At 42.4% G+C, this 6,396-nt stretch overlaps 1 pseudogene; it reads left to right on the top strand.

Moving 5' to 3' along the window:
* The first annotated feature begins 721 nt into the window (after positions 1 to 721).
* Positions 722 to 1,983, top strand: LOC103219625 (argininosuccinate synthase-like; annotated as a pseudogene).
* Positions 1,984 to 6,396: the final 4,413 nt, after the last annotated feature.

Raw genomic sequence — 6,396 nt, 5'->3', positions numbered from 1 at the left:
GTTTTGATTATCTGGAAGGTTTTTTTTTTTTTTTTGAGACAGAGTTTCGCTCCTGTTGCCTAGGCTGGAGTGCAGTGGCGCGACCTCGGCTCACTACAACCTCCCCGTCCCAGATTCAAGTGATTCTGCTGCCTCAGCCTCTGGAGTAGCTGGGACTACAGGCATGTGCCACCATGCCTGGCTAACTTTTTGTATTTAGTAGAGTCGTGGTTTCACCATGTTGGCCAAGCTGGTCTCAAACTCCTGACCTCAGGTGATTCACTCGCCTTGGTCTCCGAAAGTGCTGGGATTACAGGCATGAGCCACCGTGCCTGTCCTATCTTGCAGTTTTATTTGTGGCCTTTCTTTTGTTTTATTTGGTGATTAATAGTTTTCTAGATAGTAATCTGTTTCGTCTAAATTTTAATATTTATTTTCATAAAGTTTAACATATTATTCTTTTTAATTTTTAAATGTTCTTGATTGCATTTATATTCTATTTCCCTTCCTAATGAGTTTATGTGTGGGTCCCTTCTTCCTTTTGTTCCTGATCAATCTTAACAAAGTTTGTCTATTTTATTTTATTATATTCATCAAAGAATAAGCATTTAGTTTCCTTTTAAGAACTATTAATTTCCGCTGCTCTGTTGCCTGCCACGGCTGCCCAAGCCTGAGTGGTTCACTGCACCATGAGACAGATTCCAGACGCCAGCAACTCATGCCTCCAATCCCAGACATAGCTATGTCCAGCAAAGGCTCCATGTTCTGGCCTATCGTGGCGGCCTGGACACCTCCTGCATCCTCATGTGGCTGAAGGAACAAGGCTATGATGTCATTGCCTACCTAGCCAACATTGGCCAGGAGGAAGACTTGGAGGAAGCCAGGAGGAAACTGAAGCTTGGGGCCACAAAGGTGTTCATTGAGGATGCCAGCAGGGAGTTTGTGGAGGAGTTCATCTGACAGGCCATGCAGTCCAGCACATTGTATGAGGACCGCTGCCTACTGGGCACCTCTCTGGCCAGGCCCTGCATTGCCTGAAAACAAATGGAAATTGCCCAGCGGGAGGGGGCCAGGTATGTGTCCCATGGCGCCACGGGAAAGGGGACCGATCTGGTCCGATTTGAGCTCACCTGCTACTCATCGGGCCCCCAGATAAAGGTCATTGTTCCCTTTATTGTGGTCATTGTTCCCTTTATTGCGGGTGTAGGAACAACCGGTTCAAGGACCGCAATGATCTGGTGGAAGAATACACAAAAGCAACACGGGACTCCTATCCTGGTCACTCCTAAGAACCTGTGGAGCATGGACGAGAACCTCATGCACATCAGCTGTGAGGCTGGAATCCTGAAGAACCCCAAGAACCAAGCGCCTCCAGGTCTCTACACGAAGACCCATGACCCAGCCAAAGCCCCCAACACCCCTGATATTCTCGAGATTGAATTTATAAAAGGGGTCCCTGTGAAGGTGACCAACGTCAAGGATGGCACCACCCACCAGACCTCCTTGGAGCTCTTCATGGACCTAAACGAAGTCGCGGGCAAGCAGGGCGTGGCCGCACTGACACTGTGGAGAACCGCTTCACTGGAATGAAGTCCCGAGGTATCTATGAGACCCCAGCAGGCGCCATCATTTACCACGCTCATTTAGACATCGAGGCCTTCACCACGGACCCGGAAGTGCGCAAAATCAAACAAGGCCTGGGCTTGGAATTTGCTGAGCTGGTGTATACCAGTTTCTGACACAGCCCAAAGTGTGAATTTGTCCGCCACTGCATCGCCAAGTTCCAGGAGCGAGTGGAAGGGAAAAAAAAATGCAGGTGTCCATCCTGAAGGGCCAGGTGTACATCCTCAGCCGGGAGTCCCACTGTCTATCTACAACCAGGAGCTGGTGAGCATGAAAGTGCAGGGTAATTATGAGCCATCTGATGCCACCGGGTTTGTCAACATCAGTTCCCTCAGGCTGAGGGACTATCACCGTCTCCAGAGCAAGGTCACTGCCAAATAGATCCCTGTACAATGAGCAGCTGGGGCCTCCTCAATTTGCAGATCCCCTAAGTACAGGAGCTAATTGTTGTGATAATTTGTAATTGTGACTTGCTCTCCCCGGCTGGCAGAGTAGTGGGGCTGCCAGGCCCCAGCTTTGTTTGTTCCCTGGTCCCCCTGAAACCTGCAAACGTCGTCATCAAAGGGAAGGGTGGGGGGCAGATGCGGTGGAGAGCTATAAAATGACAATTAAAAGGAAAAAAGAAAGAACTATTAATTTCCTTTTCATTTTATTGATTTCTTCTCATATCTTTATTGATCACTTCCTTTCTTTGTCTTGTTTTGCTTTTATTTTTTAATCATTACTATTTATTAATAAATGTGTTTCTCTCTGTATCTTTGGCTATATCCTATTGACAGTACATGGGCTTCTGATAATCATTGATTTACAATTAACTGGTAATTTAGCTTTTTAAAATCTGCAACCCATAATTTGCTTAGAAAACTATTTTTAAATTCCAGTTGTATGACTTAAACATACACATATAAATACCTTTTAATATTGACTTTTAAATTATATTTGATTATTGTCAAAGAATGTAACTTAGTAGATTTCCCTAGAATTTATTGAGTTTTTTAAATAGCGCAATGTTTGGTCAAGAGTTACATGTTTTTCAAGGCTATTCAAAAAACAGCCCAGAGGTCTTTTTTTTAAACACCTACTATGCCATGAATTCATAGGGAATAGGTTCCAGTAGCTCGTAACTCCTTCCCTTTGGTTCTCACAAAGTGTGCTTCTCTGAGTGGAGCAGGCAGGAGCTTCAGTTGAACCCACTTACCTTTCTCTTTGGCTTCTTTCTTTTTCTGATCATTTTCCTTCACGCGTTTCAGGAAGCTATCTCAGCTCTTAGGGTGCTTAATGTGCTCAATACGCACATTAATTCTCTTGGCAAGAATCTTGCTCTTGTTTGTTTACAAGAATGCCAGCAGCATGCTGGGGAATGTTGTAGACTCTTCCAGTTTCGCCATGGTAACACTTGTGGGGCATTCCTTTCTGAACAGTACCCATTCCCTTGATGTCTGCAATATCACCTTTCTTATAGATTCACATATACGTGGCCAAAGGAACAGCTCCATGTTTTCTAAAAGGCCTAGAGAACATATATCGGGTGCCTCTCCTCTTTCCCTTTGTGTTCGTCATTTTGGCGAATTACTGGAAGATGGCGGATCTGGCTGAAAGGCAAAAAAACAAGAACGTAATTTTCTGTTCATTGAGAACATAGTTAAGAATATAGCTATTAAATCGTTCTTACTAATTGGATACTTTAATTTGCAATGTCTTATAGTCTTATTTAAATTTTGAGTACTTGCTACATCAATTTTTTTTTCTTTTTTCTTTTTAGACTGAATCTCGTTCTGCCACTCAGGCTGGAGTGTAGTCGCACAATCTCAGCTCATTGCAACCTCTGCCTCCCGGTTCAAGAGATTCTCCTGCCTTGGCCTCCCGAGTAGAGTAGCTGGGACTACAGCCATGCGCCACCGTGCCGGCTAAGTTTTGTATTTTTAGTAGAGATGGGGTTTCACCATGTTGGCCAGGCTGGTCTCGAACTCCTGACCTCAGGTGATCTGCCTACCTCGGCCTCCCAAGGTGCTGGGATTACAGGTGTGAGCCACCGCACCCAGCAGATCAATTCTGATAGATATGTTACAGTTTGCCACAATCACACATTTTTCCTACCTTTTTCATTTTCTCTAAGCATTCCTAACAGTATTTCCTTTATGTATTTTGGCTCTATGTCACTTGGGGCATGACGGTTTGTAACTCTTATCTTCTTGGAGGATCCTACCTTTTCTCAATAAACCCTTCTTAGTTCAATTTAATTCTTTGCTTTTCAATTCTGATATGTTTAACTAAATATTGTAACACATTTGTTTGTCTTTACCTATCATAACTTTGTCCTTCCTTTTATTTTAACTTTCTGTTTTGTTTTGCTTTTAAAGGGATGTATGCAACCCTTTTGGAAAGCCAGTATGGACTTTCATTATGGACATTTTATTCTTCCTGCTTGTAGAATGCCGCATCCTCTTTACATCTGTACAAAGTGGCCTGGAAAAGCAGGGAAATTAGAAAAGATAAGAAGAAACAAATTGGCATAAGTAAGAGTTTTTCTTTTCACAAGAAATTACAGAAGTTTTGAGTGGCCCATTTGTCTGTATTTCAAAAGGGCTGTTAAGTCCATTTATAATTTGGACAATTGGGCTGAGACAAAGACATCCTGGAAAGAGACCTAATCTAAGGAACTTTTCAAGAGCTGTGCTCAGTAGGCACGCATCAGGCTGTGGGAAGAGGCCCGGGCAGCCTCCCAACTTCCCTCCCTTCTGCCTTGAAGACCAGAAACCAGAAGTGAGAATAAGCAGGTTTAAAAAAAAAAAAAAAAGTAAAGAGAATGTGGGGAGAGCCTGAAGTCAGAGTGAGAATAGAAAGGAGGTCAAGAAAATAAAAGGTTTAGACAAAAAAAAAAAAAAAAAAGCAAGCAAGCAGGCCAGGCATGGTGGCTCACATTTGTAATTCCAGCACTTTGGGAGGCTGAGGCGGGTAGATCACCTGAGGTCAGGAGTTTGAGACCAGCCTGACCAACATGGTAAAACCCTGTCTCTACAAAAAATACAAAAGTTACCGGGGCATGATGGTGCGTGCCTGCAAATAATACCAGTCCTCCATTTTAGGGCTCTGCCAAGCTTCTCAAAGCTATATCGTTGTTCTTGAAGTCTCTCACAGAAAACGCTACAGTAAACCAGTTTGTTAGAATACTAAAGAGTATTTAGTATGAGAATACTAAAGAATATGTCTATGAGTGAAGTCTCTCATAGAAAATAGTAAAGTAAACCAGTGTGTTAGAATCCCTCATTTTCTCTCATACTTCTTGTATGTGTAGTCCCATGTTCTCAGCTTCAGTTTGACAAAACGCAGCCAGAAGGACTGTGTGCTTGGCCTCTTTGTTTTGTTTGTACACTGGCAAAAAATTGCTGCTGAGTACAGATTCAAATACCTTTGTATGGTTGAGTGCTTTTTTTGTGTTCCTGGGTGCCTGAGGCCTATTTATTTTGGGAGGCATATTGGTATTCGTTTCCATTAGAAAGTGGCAGAAAGAAGCCAGATCAATTTTGTCCCACAGAAGGGGAGCAATAAATATTTCTAAAAAATATTTAGGAGGGAAGATCAGCGATAAGCAGGAACATGCCAGGAATATTGCATATTCTGTCTCAGGACCTTTGGAAGTGCTTAATGCCCAGAAATCAGAAAAGCTTCTTTTGCGGTAAAGAAATGGCAATTTGAAAATAATCTATTTCTAAGTCTCAGTGATGGTACTGTGAACCTACCAAGGATCTGACATCTAAGTACAAAGGAAAGGGGAAATGAAAAATACAGAAGGAGAAGAACCCCATTTAGAAAAAAAAGAGCCTATTGTGCTGAAGAATCACTGGACACAGATCTTGTATTAGGCAACACACGTTTTTATTGAGAGTTGTTTGAATTACCAATAGGTTCCCAAGTGGAAGATCGGTTACAAACTGAGTCACGTAAAACAAGAGATCTAAAATAATGTGGTATACCCAATTTGTAGGGGATTGGCTTATGATTTCATTCTGAGTTTTAAATTTTATACAGCCACTCTACTAAGCTAGAGAAACTGGTAGCTCCAGTGTGATTTTGTTTTTGAGCATTTCTTCAACACTCTCGACTGCATGGTGATTAAAATAAATTTACCCCCAAAAAAAGGACAAAATTCTCATGAATCCTAGACCAAAGGAACTTAGGTGAACTTTAAACCAAAAGTCAGATGGATATATGACTCATGGCAATTCATGTGATTTCTATGGACAATGACTGCCCAGTCTGACCATATTCCTGGAACACTCCTCGAAGAGTCTGTTCTCATGCTGCTGATAAAGACATACCAGATACTGGGTTATTTATAAAGAAAAAGAGGTTTAATGAACTCACAGTTCCACATGGCTGGGGAGGTCTCACAATCATGGTGGAAGGCAAAAGCACATCTTTCATGGCAGCAGACAAGAGAGAACGAGAGCCAAGTAAAAGCAGAAACCCCTTATAAAACCATCAGATCTTGTGAGACTTGTTCACTACCACAAGAACAGTATGGGGGAAACTGCCCCTGTGATTCAGTTATCTCCCACTGGGTCCCTCCCACAAGTGGGAATTATGGGAGCTACAATTCAAGTTGAGATTTGGGGGGGACACAGCCGAACCATATCACTCTCCCTGAGATATACCTCTCCCTGTGCCAAGTACAAATCTATTCAATTAAATTGACACAGCAATCCCACTTTGAGTAATATATTCTATGGAAATAAAAGCACTAAGATTTAAGTCCAATAATGTTTATTGAAGCAAAGTTTATAACAGTAACAA

Source organism: Chlorocebus sabaeus, chromosome 12, assembly GCF_047675955.1.
Source record: "Chlorocebus sabaeus isolate Y175 chromosome 12, mChlSab1.0.hap1, whole genome shotgun sequence".
Taxonomy (NCBI): domain Eukaryota; kingdom Metazoa; phylum Chordata; class Mammalia; order Primates; family Cercopithecidae; genus Chlorocebus; species Chlorocebus sabaeus.
Note: the sequence above shows the minus strand (reverse complement) of the source record. Positions and strands in the feature narration are given on the sequence as shown.